The sequence below is a fragment of the Pimephales promelas genome, chromosome 24 (genome assembly GCF_988280905.1).
Source record: "Pimephales promelas chromosome 24, fPimPro1.hap1.1, whole genome shotgun sequence".
In the NCBI taxonomy this organism is placed as follows: Eukaryota; Metazoa; Chordata; class Actinopteri; order Cypriniformes; family Leuciscidae; genus Pimephales; species Pimephales promelas.
The window spans coordinates 23,394,102-23,410,892 of NC_142792.1; the positions used below are offsets into that span (position 1 = coordinate 23,394,102).

General features: G+C 48.7%; 21 non-coding genes across 21 annotated transcripts; 19 read left to right on the forward strand and 2 right to left on the reverse strand.

Annotated features, from left to right (window-relative positions):
- The first annotated feature begins 119 nt into the window (after positions 1-119).
- Positions 120-191, forward strand: trnag-ucc (transfer RNA glycine (anticodon UCC)). The gene has a single exon. It is a non-coding gene; the product is annotated as a tRNA-Gly (tRNA).
- Positions 192-756: 565 nt separating this feature from the next.
- Positions 757-828, forward strand: trnag-ucc (transfer RNA glycine (anticodon UCC)). The gene has a single exon. It is a non-coding gene; the product is annotated as a tRNA-Gly (tRNA).
- Positions 829-2,884: 2,056 nt separating this feature from the next.
- trnag-ucc (transfer RNA glycine (anticodon UCC)) lies at positions 2,885-2,956 on the forward strand. The gene has a single exon. It is a non-coding gene; the product is annotated as a tRNA-Gly (tRNA).
- A 1,060-nt stretch (positions 2,957-4,016) lies between these two features.
- On the forward strand, positions 4,017-4,088 carry trnag-ucc (transfer RNA glycine (anticodon UCC)). The gene has a single exon. It is a non-coding gene; the product is annotated as a tRNA-Gly (tRNA).
- Positions 4,089-4,653: 565 nt separating this feature from the next.
- On the forward strand, positions 4,654-4,725 carry trnag-ucc (transfer RNA glycine (anticodon UCC)). Its single transcript has one exon. It is a non-coding gene; the product is annotated as a tRNA-Gly (tRNA).
- A 559-nt stretch (positions 4,726-5,284) lies between these two features.
- trnag-ucc (transfer RNA glycine (anticodon UCC)) lies at positions 5,285-5,356 on the forward strand. The gene has a single exon. It is a non-coding gene; the product is annotated as a tRNA-Gly (tRNA).
- Positions 5,357-5,921: 565 nt separating this feature from the next.
- trnag-ucc (transfer RNA glycine (anticodon UCC)) lies at positions 5,922-5,993 on the forward strand. Its single transcript has one exon. It is a non-coding gene; the product is annotated as a tRNA-Gly (tRNA).
- A 2,055-nt stretch (positions 5,994-8,048) lies between these two features.
- Positions 8,049-8,120, forward strand: trnag-ucc (transfer RNA glycine (anticodon UCC)). The gene has a single exon. It is a non-coding gene; the product is annotated as a tRNA-Gly (tRNA).
- Positions 8,121-8,678: 558 nt separating this feature from the next.
- On the forward strand, positions 8,679-8,750 carry trnag-ucc (transfer RNA glycine (anticodon UCC)). Its single transcript has one exon. It is a non-coding gene; the product is annotated as a tRNA-Gly (tRNA).
- Positions 8,751-9,681: 931 nt separating this feature from the next.
- trnag-ucc (transfer RNA glycine (anticodon UCC)) lies at positions 9,682-9,753 on the forward strand. Its single transcript has one exon. It is a non-coding gene; the product is annotated as a tRNA-Gly (tRNA).
- A 559-nt stretch (positions 9,754-10,312) lies between these two features.
- trnag-ucc (transfer RNA glycine (anticodon UCC)) lies at positions 10,313-10,384 on the forward strand. Its single transcript has one exon. It is a non-coding gene; the product is annotated as a tRNA-Gly (tRNA).
- A 559-nt stretch (positions 10,385-10,943) lies between these two features.
- On the forward strand, positions 10,944-11,015 carry trnag-ucc (transfer RNA glycine (anticodon UCC)). The gene has a single exon. It is a non-coding gene; the product is annotated as a tRNA-Gly (tRNA).
- Positions 11,016-11,946: 931 nt separating this feature from the next.
- On the forward strand, positions 11,947-12,018 carry trnag-ucc (transfer RNA glycine (anticodon UCC)). Its single transcript has one exon. It is a non-coding gene; the product is annotated as a tRNA-Gly (tRNA).
- A 91-nt stretch (positions 12,019-12,109) lies between these two features.
- trnad-auc (transfer RNA aspartic acid (anticodon AUC)) lies at positions 12,110-12,181 on the reverse strand. Its single transcript has one exon. It is a non-coding gene; the product is annotated as a tRNA-Asp (tRNA).
- Positions 12,182-12,577: 396 nt separating this feature from the next.
- trnag-ucc (transfer RNA glycine (anticodon UCC)) lies at positions 12,578-12,649 on the forward strand. Its single transcript has one exon. It is a non-coding gene; the product is annotated as a tRNA-Gly (tRNA).
- Positions 12,650-13,580: 931 nt separating this feature from the next.
- On the forward strand, positions 13,581-13,652 carry trnag-ucc (transfer RNA glycine (anticodon UCC)). Its single transcript has one exon. It is a non-coding gene; the product is annotated as a tRNA-Gly (tRNA).
- A 559-nt stretch (positions 13,653-14,211) lies between these two features.
- Positions 14,212-14,283, forward strand: trnag-ucc (transfer RNA glycine (anticodon UCC)). The gene has a single exon. It is a non-coding gene; the product is annotated as a tRNA-Gly (tRNA).
- A 428-nt stretch (positions 14,284-14,711) lies between these two features.
- trnag-ucc (transfer RNA glycine (anticodon UCC)) lies at positions 14,712-14,783 on the forward strand. The gene has a single exon. It is a non-coding gene; the product is annotated as a tRNA-Gly (tRNA).
- A 90-nt stretch (positions 14,784-14,873) lies between these two features.
- Positions 14,874-14,945, reverse strand: trnad-guc (transfer RNA aspartic acid (anticodon GUC)). Its single transcript has one exon. It is a non-coding gene; the product is annotated as a tRNA-Asp (tRNA).
- Positions 14,946-15,842: 897 nt separating this feature from the next.
- Positions 15,843-15,914, forward strand: trnag-ucc (transfer RNA glycine (anticodon UCC)). Its single transcript has one exon. It is a non-coding gene; the product is annotated as a tRNA-Gly (tRNA).
- A 429-nt stretch (positions 15,915-16,343) lies between these two features.
- Positions 16,344-16,415, forward strand: trnag-ucc (transfer RNA glycine (anticodon UCC)). The gene has a single exon. It is a non-coding gene; the product is annotated as a tRNA-Gly (tRNA).
- Positions 16,416-16,791: the final 376 nt, after the last annotated feature.

The following is a 16,791-nucleotide window of genomic DNA, read 5'->3' on the forward strand; positions in this document are numbered from 1 at the left end:
ATCCACTGCCGGACCCAAACAAAGAGAGTTTTTGATCCACTGCACCTACCAGCTGCTAATGTGTTGCGAGCATTCTTGCTGACCGCACAAACTGGCATCCAGTCTGTCTCCAACCCCCTGCGTTGGTGGTATAGTGGTGAGCATAGCTGCCTTCCAAGCAGTTGACCCGGGTTCGATTCCCGGCCAACGCAAATCCTTTTGCCCCTGGCTAACTCCTCCTTTAACTCGTGGCTGGAGCAAAACTTTTTTATGGGTCTTTGGGCAGCAATAAAGGGCTAGGTCTCCCCGTCGGAGAATCGAACCCCGGTCTTCCGCGTGACAGGCGGAGATACTGTCCACTATACTAACGAGGAGTTGCAGAGACAGGTAGTCGCCCACCATCAGCCCGACTGCAACTCACTGCAAACAGCCTTCCCATTTCCAGGAACGGCCTCATGCGTCATTTTAGGTCATCGCTTCACAGAAGGGCAGCAATAAAGGGAATCATTTCGTTCCATGGGAATCATTTTGGGAATCAATAAAGGGAATCATTTTCGTTCCAAGGGAATCGTTCCATTTCCAGGAACGGCCTCATGCGTCATTTTAGGTCATCGCTTCACAGAAGCCAGTGAAGCCAAACAAATCATCTAATACCATTTAAATATGAAGTGCTTAATTTAAATATGAACACACAATTTGTTGCAAGCATTCTTGTTGACCGCACAATTAGTGTGTGCATTCTTGCTGACCGCACATCTAGTCTGTCTCCAACTGCCTGCGTTGGTGGTATAGTGGTGAGCATAGCTGCCTTCCAAGCAGTTGACCCGGGTTCGATTCCCGGCCAACGCAAATCCTTTTGCCCCTGGCTAACTCCTCCTTTAACTCGTGGCTGGAGCAAAACTTTTTTATGGGTCTTTGGGCAGCAATAAAGGGCTAGGTCTCCCCGTCGGGGAATCGAACCCCGGTCTTCCGCGTGACAGGCGGAGATACTGTCCACTATACTAATGAGGAGCTGCAGAGACAGGTAGTCGCCCACCATCAGCCCGACTGCAGCTCGCTGCAAACAGCCTTCCCATTTCCAGGAACGGCCTCATAAGTCATTTTAGGTCATCGCTTCACAGAAGCCAGTGAAGCCAAACAAATCATCTAATACCATTTAAATATGAAGTGTTTAATTTAAATATGAAGAAATTAGAGCTTGCTTTTTTAATAAAGAGCCTGGTAGGTCAGGTCAAAAAGCTCATGCGTTTTTTTTTTTCACTGGCGTGCCCAAACAAAGAGAGTTTTGGATCCACTGCCGGACCCAAACAAAGAGAGTTTTTGATCCACTGCACCTACCAGCTGCTAATGTGTTGCGAGCATTCTTGCTGACCGCACATCTAGTCTATCTCCAACTGCCTGCGTTGGTGGTATAGTGGTGAGCATAGCTGCCTTCCAAGCAGTTGACCCGGGTTCGATTCCCGACCAACGCAAAAACCTTTTGCCCCTGGCCAACTCCTCCTTTAACTCGTGGCTCGAGCAAAAGTTTTTTATGGGTCTTTGGGCAGCAATAAAGGGCTAGGTCTCCCCGTCGGGGAATCGAACCCCGGTCTTCCGCGTGACAGGCGGAGATACTGTCCACTATACTAACGAGGAGTTGCAGAGACAGGTAGTCGCCCACCATCAGCCCGACTGCAGCTCGCTGCAAACAGCCTTCCCATTTCCAGGAACGGCCTCATAAGTCATTTTAGGTCATTGCTTCACAGAAGCCAGTGAAGCCAAACAAATCATCTAATACCATTTAAATATGAAGTGCTTAATTTAAATATGAACACACAATGTGTTGCAATCATTCTTGTTGACCGCACAATTAGTGTGTGAGCATTCTTGCTGACCGCACATCTAGTCTATCTCCAACTGCCTGCATTGGTGGTATAGTGGTGAGCATAGCTGCCTTCCAAGCAGTTGACCCGGGTTCGATTCCCGACCAACGCAAAAACCTTTTGCCCCTGGCCAACTCCTCCTTTAACTCGTGGCTCGAGCAAAAGTTTTTTATGGGTCTTTGGGCAGCAATAAAGGGCTAGGTCTCCCCGTCGGGGAATCGAACCCCGGTCTTCCGCGTGACAGGCGGAGATACTGTCCACTATACTAACGAGGAGTTGCAGAGACAGGTAGTCGCCCACCATCAGCCCGACTGCAGCTCGCTGCAAACAGCCTTCCCATTTCCAGGAACGGCCTTATGCGTCATTTTAGGTCATCGCTTCACAGAAGCCAGTGAAGCCAAACAAATCATCTAATACCATTTAAATATGAAGTGCTTAATTTAAATATGAACACACAATTTGTTGCAAGCATTCTTGTTGACCGCACAATTAGTGTGTGAGCATTCTTGCTGACCGCACATCTAGTCTATCTCCAACTGCCTGCGTTGGTGGTATAGTGGTGAGCATAGCTGCCTTCCAAGCAGTTGACCCGGGTTCGATTCCCGACCAACGCAAAAACCTTTTGCCCCTGGCCAACTCCTCCTTTAACTCGTGGCTCGAGCAAAAGTTTTTTATGGGTCTTTGGGCAGCAATAAAGGGCTAGGTCTCCCCGTCGGGGAATCGAACCCCGGTCTTCCGCGTGACAGGCGGAGATACTGTCCACTATACTAACGAGGAGTTGCAGAGACAGGTAGTCGCCCACCATCAGCCCGACTGCAGCTCACTGCAAACAGCCTTCCCATTTCCAGGAACGGCCTCATGCGTCATTTTAGGTCATCGCTTCACAGAAGCCAGTGAAGCCAAACAAATCATCTAATACCATTTAAATATGAAGTGCTTAATTTAAATATGAACACACAATTTGTTGCAAGCATTCTTGTTGACCGCACAATTAGTGTGTGCATTCTTGCTGACCGCACATCTAGTCTATCTCCAACTGCCATGCGTTGGTGGTATAGTGGTGAGCATAGCTGCCTTCCAAGCAGTTGACCCGGGTTCGATTCCCGGCCAACGCAAATCCTTTTGCCCCTGGCTAACTCCTCCTTTAACTCGTGGCTGGATCAAAACTTTTTTATGGGTCTTTGGGCAGCAATAAAGGGCTAGGTCTCCCCGTCGGGGAATCGAACCCCGGTCTTCCGCGTGACAGGCGGAGATACTGTCCACTATACTAACGAGGAGTTGCAGAGACAGGTAGTCGCCCACCATCAGCCCGACTGCAGCTCGCTGCAAACAGCCTTCCCATTTCCAGGAACGGCCTCATAAGTCATTTTAGGTCATTGCTTCACAGAAGCCAGTGAAGCCAAACAAATCATCTAATACCATTTAAATATGAAGTGCTTAATTTAAATATGAACACACAATGTGTTGCAATCATTCTTGTTGACCGCACAATTAGTGTGTGAGCATTCTTGCTGACCGCACATCTAGTCTATCTCCAACTGCCTGCGTTGGTGGTATAGTGGTGAGCATAGCTGCCTTCCAAGCAGTTGACCCTGGTTCGATTCCCGACCAACGCAAAAACCTTTTGCCCCTGGCCAACTCCTCCTTAACTTGTGGCTCGAGCAAAAGTTTTTTATGGGTCTTTGGGCAGCAATAAAGGGCTAGGTCTCCCCGTCGGGGAATCGAACCCCGGTCTTCCGCGTGACAGGCGGAGATACTGTCCACTATACTAACGAGGAGTTGCAGAGACAGGTAGTCGCCCACCATCAGCCCGACTGCAGCTCGCTGCAAACAGCCTTCCCATTTCCAGGAACGGCCTCATGCGTCATTTTAGGTCATCGCTTCACAGAAGCCAGTGAAGCCAAACAAATCATCTAATACCATTTAAATATGAAGTGTTTAATTTAAATATGAAGAAATTAGAGCTTGCTTTTTTAATAAAGAGCCTGGTAGGTCAGGTCAAAAAGCTCATGCGTTTTTTTTTTTCACTGGCGTGCCCAAACAAAGAGAGTTTTGGATCCACTGCCGGACCCAAACAAAGAGAGTTTTTGATCCACTGCACCTACCAGCTGCTAATGTGTTGCGAGCATTCTTGCTGACCGCACAAACTGGCATCCAGTCTGTCTCCAACCCCCTGCGTTGGTGGTATAGTGGTGAGCATAGCTGCCTTCCAAGCAGTTGACCCGGGTTCGATTCCCGGCCAACGCAAATCCTTTTGCCCCTGGCTAACTCCTCCTTTAACTCGTGGCTGGAGCAAAACTTTTTTATGGGTCTTTGGGCAGCAATAAAGGGCTAGGTCTCCCCGTCGGAGAATCGAACCCCGGTCTTCCGCGTGACAGGCGGAGATACTGTCCACTATACTAACGAGGAGTTGCAGAGACAGGTAGTCGCCCACCATCAGCCCGACTGCAACTCACTGCAAACAGCCTTCCCATTTCCAGGAACGGCCTCATGCGTCATTTTAGGTCATCGCTTCACAGAAGGGCAGCAATAAAGGGAATCATTTCGTTCCATGGGAATCATTTTGGGAATCAATAAAGGGAATCATTTTCGTTCCAAGGGAATCGTTCCATTTCCAGGAACGGCCTCATGCGTCATTTTAGGTCATCGCTTCACAGAAGCCAGTGAAGCCAAACAAATCATCTAATACCATTTAAATATGAAGTGCTTAATTTAAATATGAACACACAATTTGTTGCAAGCATTCTTGTTGACCGCACAATTAGTGTGTGCATTCTTGCTGACCGCACATCTAGTCTGTCTCCAACAGCCTGCGTTGGTGGTATAGTGGTGAGCATAGCTGCCTTCCAAGCAGTTGACCCGGGTTCGATTCCCGGCCAACGCAAATCCTTTTGCCCCTGGCTAACTCCTCCTTTAACTCGTGGCTGGAGCAAAACTTTTTTATGGGTCTTTGGGCAGCAATAAAGGGCTAGGTCTCCCCGTCGGGGAATCGAACCCCGGTCTTCCGCGTGACAGGCGGAGATACTGTCCACTATACTAACGAGGAGTTGCAGAGACAGGTAGTCGCCCACCATCAGCCCGACTGCAGCTCGCTGCAAACAGCCTTCCCATTTCCAGGAACGGCCTCATAAGTCATTTTAGGTCATCGCTTCACAGAAGCCAGTGAAGCCAAACAAATCATCTAATACCATTTAAATATGAAGTGTTTAATTTAAATATGAAGAAATTAGAGCTTGCTTTTTTAATAAAGAGCCTGGTAGGTCAGGTCAAAAAGCTCATGCGTTTTTTTTTTTCACTGGCGTGCCCAAACAAAGAGAGTTTTGGATCCACTGCCGGACCCAAACAAAGAGAGTTTTTGATCCACTGCACCTACCAGCTGCTAATGTGTTGCGAGCATTCTTGCTGACCGCACAAACTGGCATCCAGTCTGTCTCCAACCCCCTGCGTTGGTGGTATAGTGGTGAGCATAGCTGCCTTCCAAGCAGTTGACCCGGGTTCGATTCCCGGCCAACGCAAATCCTTTTGCCCCTGGCTAACTCCTCCTTTAACTCGTGGCTGGAGCAAAACTTTTTTATGGGTCTTTGGGCAGCAATAAAGGGCTAGGTCTCCCCGTCGGAGAATCGAACCCCGGTCTTCCGCGTGACAGGCGGAGATACTGTCCACTATACTAACGAGGAGTTGCAGAGACAGGTAGTCGCCCACCATCAGCCCGACTGCAACTCACTGCAAACAGCCTTCCCATTTCCAGGAACGGCCTCATGCGTCATTTTAGGTCATCGCTTCACAGAAGGGCAGCAATAAAGGGAATCATTTCGTTCCATGGGAATCATTTTGGGAATCAATAAAGGGAATCATTTTCGTTCCAAGGGAATCGTTCCATTTCCAGGAACGGCCTCATGCGTCATTTTAGGTCATCGCTTCACAGAAGCCAGTGAAGCCAAACAAATCATCTAATACCATTTAAATATGAAGTGCTTAATTTAAATATGAACACACAATTTGTTGCAAGCATTCTTGTTGACCGCACAATTAGTGTGTGCATTCTTGCTGACCGCACATCTAGTCTGTCTCCAACTGCCTGCGTTGGTGGTATAGTGGTGAGCATAGCTGCCTTCCAAGCAGTTGACCCGGGTTCGATTCCCGGCCAACGCAAATCCTTTTGCCCCTGGCTAACTCCTCCTTTAACTCGTGGCTGGAGCAAAACTTTTTTATGGGTCTTTGGGCAGCAATAAAGGGCTAGGTCTCCCCGTCGAAAATCGAACCCCGGTCTTCCGCGTGACAGGCGGAGATACTGTCCACTATACTAACGAGGAGTTGCAGAGACAGGTAGTCGCCCACCATCAGCCCGACTGCAGCTCGCTGCAAACAGCCTTCCCATTTCCAGGAACGGCCTCATAAGTCATTTTAGGTCATCGCTTCACAGAAGCCAGTGAAGCCAAACAAATCATCTAATACCATTTAAATATGAAGTGTTTAATTTAAATATGAAGAAATTAGAGCTTGCTTTTTTAATAAAGAGCCTGGTAGGTCAGGTCAAAAAGCTCATGCGTTTTTTTTTTTCACTGGCGTGCCCAAACAAAGAGAGTTTTGGATCCACTGCCGGACCCAAACAAAGAGAGTTTTTGATCCACTGCACCTACCAGCTGCTAATGTGTTGCGAGCATTCTTGCTGACCGCACATCTAGTCTATCTCCAACTGCCTGCGTTGGTGGTATAGTGGTGAGCATAGCTGCCTTCCAAGCAGTTGACCCGGGTTCGATTCCCGACCAACGCAAAAACCTTTTGCCCCTGGCCAACTCCTCCTTTAACTCGTGGCTCGAGCAAAAGTTTTTTATGGGTCTTTGGGCAGCAATAAAGGGCTAGGTCTCCCCGTCGGGGAATCGAACCCCGGTCTTCCGCGTGACAGGCGGAGATACTGTCCACTATACTAACGAGGAGTTGCAGAGACAGGTAGTCGCCCACCATCAGCCCGACTGCAGCTCGCTGCAAACAGCCTTCCCATTTCCAGGAACGGCCTCATAAGTCATTTTAGGTCATTGCTTCACAGAAGCCAGTGAAGCCAAACAAATCATCTAATACCATTTAAATATGAAGTGCTTAATTTAAATATGAACACACAATGTGTTGCAATCATTCTTGTTGACCGCACAATTAGTGTGTGAGCATTCTTGCTGACCGCACATCTAGTCTATCTCCAACTGCCTGCATTGGTGGTATAGTGGTGAGCATAGCTGCCTTCCAAGCAGTTGACCCGGGTTCGATTCCCGACCAACGCAAAAACCTTTTGCCCCTGGCCAACTCCTCCTTTAACTCGTGGCTCGAGCAAAAGTTTTTTATGGGTCTTTGGGCAGCAATAAAGGGCTAGGTCTCCCCGTCGGGGAATCGAACCCCGGTCTTCCGCGTGACAGGCGGAGATACTGTCCACTATACTAACGAGGAGTTGCAGAGACAGGTAGTCGCCCACCATCAGCCCGACTGCAGCTCGCTGCAAACAGCCTTCCCATTTCCAGGAACGGCCTTATGCGTCATTTTAGGTCATCGCTTCACAGAAGCCAGTGAAGCCAAACAAATCATCTAATACCATTTAAATATGAAGTGCTTAATTTAAATATGAACACACAATTTGTTGCAAGCATTCTTGTTGACCGCACAATTAGTGTGTGAGCATTCTTGCTGACCGCACATCTAGTCTATCTCCAACTGCCTGCGTTGGTGGTATAGTGGTGAGCATAGCTGCCTTCCAAGCAGTTGACCCGGGTTCGATTCCCGACCAACGCAAAAACCTTTTGCCCCTGGCCAACTCCTCCTTTAACTCGTGGCTCGAGCAAAAGTTTTTTATGGGTCTTTGGGCAGCAATAAAGGGCTAGGTCTCCCCGTCGGGGAATCGAACCCCGGTCTTCCGCATGACAGGCGGAGATACTGTCCACTATACTTACGAGGAGTTGCAGAGACAGGTAGTCGCCCACCATCAGCCCGACTGCAGCTCACTGCAAACAGCCTTCCCATTTCCAGGAACGGCCTCATGCGTCATTTTAGGTCATCGCTTCACAGAAGCCAGTGAAGCCAAACAAATCATCTAATACCATTTAAATATGAAGTGCTTAATTTAAATATGAACACACAATTTGTTGCAAGCATTCTTGTTGACCGCACAATTAGTGTGTGCATTCTTGCTGACCGCACATCTAGTCTATCTCCAACTGCCATGCGTTGGTGGTATAGTGGTGAGCATAGCTGCCTTCCAAGCAGTTGACCCGGGTTCGATTCCCGGCCAACGCAAATCCTTTTGCCCCTGGCTAACTCCTCCTTTAACTCGTGGCTGGATCAAAACTTTTTTATGGGTCTTTGGGCAGCAATAAAGGGCTAGGTCTCCCCGTCGGGGAATCGAACCCCGGTCTTCCGCGTGACAGGCGGAGATACTGTCCACTATACTAACGAGGAGTTGCAGAGACAGGTAGTCGCCCACCATCAGCCCGACTGCAGCTCGCTGCAAACAGCCTTCCCATTTCCAGGAACGGCCTCATGCGTCATTTTAGGTCATCGCTTCACAGAAGCCAGTGAAGCCAAACAAATCATCTAATACCATTTAAATATGAAGTGTTTAATTTAAATATGAAGAAATTAGAGCTTGCTTTTTTAATAAAAGCCTGGTAGGTCAGGTCAAAAAGCTCATGCGTTTTTTTTTTTCACTGGCGTGCCCAAACAAAGAGAGTTTTGGATCCACTGCCGGACCCAAACAAAGAGAGTTTTTGATCCACTGCACCTACCAGCTGCTAATGTGTTGCGAGCATTCTTGCTGACCGCACAAACTGGCATCCAGTCTGTCTCCAACCGCCTGCGTTGGTGGTATAGTGGTGAGCATAGCTGCCTTCCAAGCAGTTGACCCGGGTTCGATTCCCGGCCAACGCAAATCCTTTTGCCCCTGGCTAACTCCTCCTTTAACTCGTGGCTGGAGCAAAACTTTTTAATGGGTCTTTGGGCAGCAATAAAGGGCTAGGTCTCCCCGTCGGGGAATCGAACCCCGGTCTTCCGCGTGACAGGCGGAGATACTGTCCACTATACTAACGAGGAGTTGCAGAGACAGGGAGTCGCCCACCATCAGCCCGACTGCAGCTCGCTGCAAACAGCCTTCCCATTTCCAGGAACGGCCTCATAAGTCATTTTAGGTCATTGCTTCACAGAAGCCAGTGAAGCCAAACAAATCATCTAATACCATTTAAATATGAAGTGCTTAATTTAAATATGAACACACAATGTGTTGCAATCATTCTTGTTGACCGCACAATTAGTGTGTGAGCATTCTTGCTGACCGCACATCTAGTCTATCTCCAACTGCCTGCGTTGGTGGTATAGTGGTGAGCATAGCTGCCTTCCAAGCAATTGACCCGGGTTCGATTCCCGACCAACGCAATAACCTTTTGCCCCTGGCCAACTCCTCCTTTAACTCGTGGCTCGAGCAAAAGTTTTTTATGGGTCTTTGGGCAGCAATAAAGGGCTAGGTCTCCCCGTCGGGGAATCGAACCCCGGTCTTCCGCGTGACAGGCGGAGATACTGTCCACTATACTAACGAGGAGTTGCAGAGACAGGTAGTCACCCACCATCAGCCCGACTGCAGCTCGCTGCAAACAGCCTTCCCATTTCCAGGAACGGCCTCATAAGTCATTTTAGGTCATTGCTTCACAGAAGCCAGTGAAGCCAAACAAATCATCTAATACCATTTAAATATGAAGTGCTTAATTTAAATATGAACACACAATGTGTTGCAATCATTCTTGTTGACCGCACAATTAGTGTGTGAGCATTCTTGCTGACCGCACATCTAGTCTATCTCCAACTGCCTGCGTTGGTGGTATAGTGGTGAGCATAGCTGCCTTCCAAGCAGTTGACCCGGGTTCGATTCCCGGCCAACGCAAATCCTTTTGCCCCTGGCCAACTCCTCCTTTAACTCGTGGCTGGAGCAAAACTTTTTTATGGGTCTTTGGGCAGCAATAAAGGGCTAGGTCTCCCCGTCGGGGAATCGAACCCCGGTCTTCCGCGTGACAGGCGGAGATACTGTCCACTATACTAACGAGGAGTTGCAGAGACAGGTAGTCGCCCACCATCAGCCCGACTGCAGCTCGCTGCAAACAGCCTTCCCATTTCCAGGAACGGCCTCATGCGTCATTTTAGGTCATCGCTTCACAGAAGCCAGTGAAGCCAAACAATGCATCTAATACCATTTAAATATGAAGTGTTTAATTTAAATATGAAGAAATTAGAGCTTGCTTTTTTAATAAAGAGCCTGGTAGGTCAGGTCAAAAAGCTCATGCGTTTTTTTTTTTCACTGGCGTGCCCAAACAAAGAGAGTTTTGGATCCACTGCCGGACCCAAACAAAGAGAGTTTTTGATCCACTGCACCTACCAGCTGCTAATGTGTTGCGAGCATTCTTGCTGACCGCACAAACTGGCATCCAGTCTGTCTCCAACCCCCTGCGTTGGTGGTATAGTGGTGAGCATAGCTGCCTTCCAAGCAGTTGACCCGGGTTCGATTCCCGGCCAACGCAAATCCTTTTGCCCCTGGCCAACTCCTCCTTTAACTCGTGGCTGGAGCAAAACTTTTTTATGGGTCTTTGGGCAGCAATAAAGGGCTAGGTCTCCCCGTCAGGGAATCGAACCCCGGTCTTCCGCGTGACAGGCGGAGATACTGTCCACTATACTAACGAGGAGTTGCAGAGACAGGTAGTCGCCCACCATCAGCCCGACTGCAGCTCGCTGCAAACAGCCTTCCCATTTCCAGGAACGGCCTCATGCGTCATTTTAGGTCATCGCTTCACAGAAGCCAGTGAAGCCAAACAAATCATCTAATACCATTTAAATATGAAGTGTTTAATTTAAATATGAAGAAATTAGAGCTTGCTTTTTTAATAAAGAGCCTGGTAGGTCAGGTCAAAAAGCTCATGCGTTTTTTTTTTTCACTGGCGTGCCCAAACAAAGAGAGTTTTGGATCCACTGCCGGACCCAAACAAAGAGAGTTTTTGATCCACTGCACCTACCAGCTGCTAATGTGTTGCGAGCATTCTTGCTGACCGCACAAACTGGCATCCAGTCTGTCTCCAACCGCCTGCGTTGGTGGTATAGTGGTGAGCATAGCTGCCTTCCAAGCAGTTGACCCGGGTTCGATTCCCGGCCAACGCAAATCCTTTTGCCCCTGGCTAACTCCTCCTTTAACTCGTGGCTGGAGCAAAACTTTTTTATGGGTCTTTGGGCAGCAATAAAGGGCTAGGTCTCCCCGTCGGGGAATCGAACCCCGGTCTTCCGCGTGACAGGCGGAGATACTGTCCACTATACTAACGAGGAGTTGCAGAGACAGGTAGTCGCCCACCATCAGCCCGACTGCAGCTCGCTGCAAACAGCCTTCCCATTTCAAGGAACGGCCTCATAAGTCATTTTAGGTCATTGCTTCACAGAAGCCAGTGAAGCCAAACAAATCATCTAATACCATTTAAATATGAAGTGCTTAATTTAAATATGAACACACAATGTGTTGCAATCATTCTTGTTGACCGCACAATTAGTGTGTGAGCATTCTTGCTGACCGCACATCTAGTCTATCTCCAACTGCCTGCGTTGGTGGTATAGTGGTGAGCATAGCTGCCTTCCAAGCAATTGACCCGGGTTCGATTCCCGACCAACGCAATAACCTTTTGCCCCTGGCCAACTCCTCCTTTAACTCGTGGCTCGAGCAAAAGTTTTTTATGGGTCTTTGGGCAGCAATAAAGGGCTAGGTCTCCCCGTCGGGGAATCGAACCCCGGTCTTCCGCGTGACAGGCGGAGATACTGTCCACTATACTAACGAGGAGTTGCAGAGACAGGTAGTCACCCACCATCAGCCCGACGGCAGCTCGCTGCAAACAGCCTTCCCATTTCCAGGAACGGCCTCATAAGTCATTTTAGGTCATTGCTTCACAGAAGCCAGTGAAGCCAAACAAATCATCTAATACCATTTAAATATGAAGTGCTTAATTTAAATATGAACACACAATGTGTTGCAATCATTCTTGTTGACCGCACAATTAGTGTGTGAGCATTCTTGCTGACCGCACATCTAGTCTATCTCCAACTGCCTGCGTTGGTGGTATAGTGGTGAGCATAGCTGCCTTCCAAGCAGTTGACCCGGGTTCGATTCCCGGCCAACGCAAATCCTTTTGCCCCTGGCCAACTCCTCCTTTAACTCGTGGCTGGAGCAAAACTTTTTTATGGGTCTTTGGGCAGCAATAAAGGGCTAGGTCTCCCCCGTCGGGGAATCGAACCCCGGTCTTCCGCGTGATAGGCGGAGATACTGTCCACTATACTAACGAGGAGTTGCAGAGACAGGTAGTCGCCCACCATCAGCCCGACTGCAGCTCGCTGCAAACAGCCTTCCCATTTCCAGGAACGGCCTCATGCGTCATTTTAGGTCATCGCTTCACAGAAGCCAGTGAAGCCAAACAAATCATCTAATACCATTTAAATATGAAGTGTTTAATTTAAATATGAAGAAATTAGAGCTTGCTTTTTTAATAAAAGCCTGGTAGGTCAGGTCAAAAAGCTCATGCGTTTTTTTTTTTCACTGGCGTGCCCAAACAAAGAGAGTTTTGGATCCACTGCCGGACCCAAACAAAGAGAGTTTTTGATCCACTGCACCTACCAGCTGCTAATGTGTTGCGAGCATTCTTGCTGACCGCACAAACTGGCATCCAGTCTGTCTCCAACCGCCTGCGTTGGTGGTATAGTGGTGAGCATAGCTGCCTTCCAAGCAGTTGACCCGGGTTCGATTCCCGGCCAACGCAAATCCTTTTGCCCCTGGCTAACTCCTCCTTTAACTCGTGGCTGGAGCAAAACTTTTTAATGGGTCTTTGGGCAGCAATAAAGGGCTAGGTCTCCCCGTCGGGGAATCGAACCCCGGTCTTCCGCGTGACAGGCGGAGATACTGTCCACTATACTAACGAGGAGTTGCAGAGACAGGTAGTCGCCCACCATCAGCCCGACTGCAGCTCGCTGCAAACAGCCTTCCCATTTCAAGGAACGGCCTCATAAGTCATTTTAGGTCATTGCTTCACAGAAGCCAGTGAAGCCAAACAAATCATCTAATACCATTTAAATATGAAGTGCTTAATTTAAATATGAACACACAATGTGTTGCAATCATTCTTGTTGACCGCACAATTAGTGTGTGAGCATTCTTGCTGACCGCACATCTAGTCTATCTCCAACTGCCTGCGTTGGTGGTATAGTGGTGAGCATAGCTGCCTTCCAAGCAATTGACCCGGGTTCGATTCCCGACCAACGCAATAACCTTTTGCCCCTGGCCAACTCCTCCTTTAACTCGTGGCTCGAGCAAAAGTTTTTTATGGGTCTTTGGGCAGCAATAAAGGGCTAGGTCTCCCCGTCGGGGAATCGAACCCCGGTCTTCCGCGTGACAGGCGGAGATACTGTCCACTATACTAACGAGGAGTTGCAGAGACAGGTAGTCACCCACCATCAGCCCGACTGCAGCTCGCTGCAAACAGCCTTCCCATTTCCAGGAACGGCCTCATAAGTCATTTTAGGTCATTGCTTCACAGAAGCCAGTGAAGCCAAACAAATCATCTAATACCATTTAAATATGAAGTGCTTAATTTAAATATGAACACACAATGTGTTGCAATCATTCTTGTTGACCGCACAATTAGTGTGTGAGCATTCTTGCTGACCGCACATCTAGTCTATCTCCAACTGCCTGCGTTGGTGGTATAGTGGTGAGCATAGCTGCCTTCCAAGCAGTTGACCCGGGTTCGATTCCCGGCCAACGCAAATCCTTTTGCCCCTGGCCAACTCCTCCTTTAACTCGTGGCTGGAGCAAAACTTTTTTATGGGTCTTTGGGCAGCAATAAAGGGTTAGGTCTCCCCGTCGGGGAATCGAACCCCGGTCTTCCGCGTGACAGGCGGAGATACTGTCCACTATACTAACGAGGAGTTGCAGAGACAGGTAGTCGCCCACCATCAGCCCGACTGCAGCTCGCTGCAAACAGCCTTCCCATTTCCAGGAACGGCCTCATGCGTCATTTTAGGTCATCGCTTCACAGAAGCCAGTGAAGCCAAACAAATCATCTAATACCATTTAAATATGAAGTGTTTAATTTAAATATGAAGAAATTAGAGCTTGCTTTTTTAATAAAGAGCCTGGTAGGTCAGGTCAAAAAGCTCATGCGTTTTTTTTTTTCACTGGCGTGCCCAAACAAAGAGAGTTTTGGATCCACTGCCGGACCCAAACAAAGAGAGTTTTTGATCCACTGCACCTACCAGCTGCTAATGTGTTGCGAGCATTCTTGCTGACCGCACAAACTGGCATCCAGTCTGTCTCCAACCCCCTGCGTTGGTGGTATAGTGGTGAGCATAGCTGCCTTCCAAGCAGTTGACCCGGGTTCGATTCCCGGCCAACGCAAAGCCTTTTGCCCCTGGCTAACTCCTCCTTTAACTCGTGGCTGGAGCAAAACTTTTTTATGGGTCTTTGGGCAGCAATAAAAGGGCTAGGTCTCCCCGTCGGGGAATCGAACCCCGGTCTTCCGCGTGACAGGCGGAGATACTGTCCACTATACTAACGAGGAGTTGCAGAGACAGGTAGTCGCCCACCATCAGCCCGACTGCAGCTCGCTGCAAACAGCCTTCCCATTTCCAGGAACGGCCTCATGCGTCATTTTAGGTCATCGCTTCACAGAAGCCAGTGAAGCCAAACAAATCATCTAATACCATTTAAATATGAAGTGCTTAATTTAAATATGAACACACAATTTGTTGCAAGCATTCTTGTTGACCGCACAATTAGTGTGTGCATTCTTGCTGACCACACATCTAGTCTATCTCCAACTACCTGCGTTGGTGGTATAGTGGTGAGCATAGCTGCCTTCCAAGCAGTTGACCCGGGTTCGATTCCCGGCCAACGCAAATCCTTTTGCCCCTGGCTAACTCCTCCTTTAACTCGTGGCTGGAGCAAAACTTTTTTATGGGTCTTTGGGCAGCAATAAAGGGCTAGGTCTCCCCGTCGGGGAATCGAACCCCGGCCTTCCGCGTGACAGGCGGAGATACTGTCCACTATACTAACGAGGAGTTGCAGAGACAGGTAGTCGCCCACCATCAGCCCGACTGCAGCTCGCTGCAAACAGCCTTCCCATTTCCAGGAACGGCCTCATAAGTCATTTTAGGTCATCGCTTCACAGAAGCCAGTGAAGCCAAACAAATCATCTAATACCATTTAAATATGAAGTGCTTAATTTAAATATGAACACACAATTTGTTGCAAGCATTCTTGTTGACCGCACAATTAGTGTGTGCATTCTTGCTGACCGCACATCTAGTCTATCTCCAACTGCCATGCGTTGGTGGTATAGTGGTGAGCATAGCTGCCTTCCAAGCAGTTGACCCGGGTTCGATTCCCAGCCAACGCAAATCCTTTTGCCCCTGGCTAACTCCTCCTTTAACTCGTGGCTGGAGCAAAACTTTTTTATGGGTCTTTGGGCAGCAATAAAGGGCTAGGTCTCCCCGTCGGGGAATCGAACCCCGGTCTTCCGCGTGACAGGCGGAGATACTGTCCACTATACTAACGAGGAGTTGCAGAGACAGGTAGTCGCCCACCATCAGCCCGACTGCAGCTCGCTGCAAACAGCCTTCCCATTTCCAGGAACGGCCTCATGCGTCATTTTAGGTCATCGCTTCACAGAAGCCAGTGAAGCCAAACAAATCATCTAATACCATTTAAATATGAAGTGTTTAATTTAAATATGAAGAAATTAGAGCTTGCTTTTTTAATAAAGAGCCTGGTAGGTCAGGTCAAAAAGCTCATGCGTTTTTTTTTTTCACTGGCGTGCCCAAACAAAGAGAGTTTTGGATCCACTGCCGGACCCAAACAAAGAGAGTTTTTGATCCACTGCACCTACCAGCTGCTAATGTGTTGCGAGCATTCTTGCTGACCGCACAAACTGGCATCCAGTCTGTCTCCAACCGCCTGCGTTGGTGGTATAGTGGTGAGCATAGCTGCCTTCCAAGCAGTTGACCCGGGTTCGATTCCCGGCCAACGCAAATCCTTTTGCCCCTGGCTAACTCCTCCTTTAACTCGTGGCTGGAGCAAAACTTTTTTATGGGTCTTTGGGCAGCAATAAAGGGCTAGGTCTCCCCGTCGGGGAATCGAACCCCGGTCTTCCGCGTGACAGGCGGAGATACTGTCCACTATACTAACGAGGAGTTGCAGAGACAGGTAGTCGCCCACCATCAGCCCGACTGCAGCTCGCTGCAAACAGCCTTCCCATTTCCAGGAACGGCCTCATGCGTCATTTTAGGTCATCGCTTCACAGAAGCCAGTGAAGCCAAACAAATCATCTAATACCATTTAAATATGAAGTGCTTAATTTAAATATGAACACACAATTTGTTGCAAGCATTCTTGTTGACCGCACAATTAGTGTGTGAGCATTCTTGCTGACCGCACATCTAGTCTATCTCCAACTGCCTGCGTTGGTGGTATAGTGGTGAGCATAGCTGCCTTCCAAGCAGTTGACCCGGGTTCGATTCCCGGCCAACGCAAATCCTTTTGCCCCTGGCTAACTCCTCCTTTAACTCGTGGCTGGAGCAAAACTTTTTTATGGGTCTTTGGGCAAGCAATAAAGGGCTAGGTCTCCCCGTCGGGGAATCGAACCCCGGTCTTCCGCGTGACAGGCGGAGATACTGTCCACTATACTAACGAGGAGTTGCAGAGACAGGTAGTCGCCCACCATCAGCCCGACTGCAGCTCGCTGCAAACAGCCTTCCCATTTCCAGGAACGGCCTCATGCGTCATTTTAGGTCATCGCTTCACAGAAGCCAGTGAAGCCAAACAAATCATCTAATACCATTTAAATATGAAGTGCTTAATTTAAATATGAACACACAATTTGTTGCAAGCATTCTTGTTGACCGCACA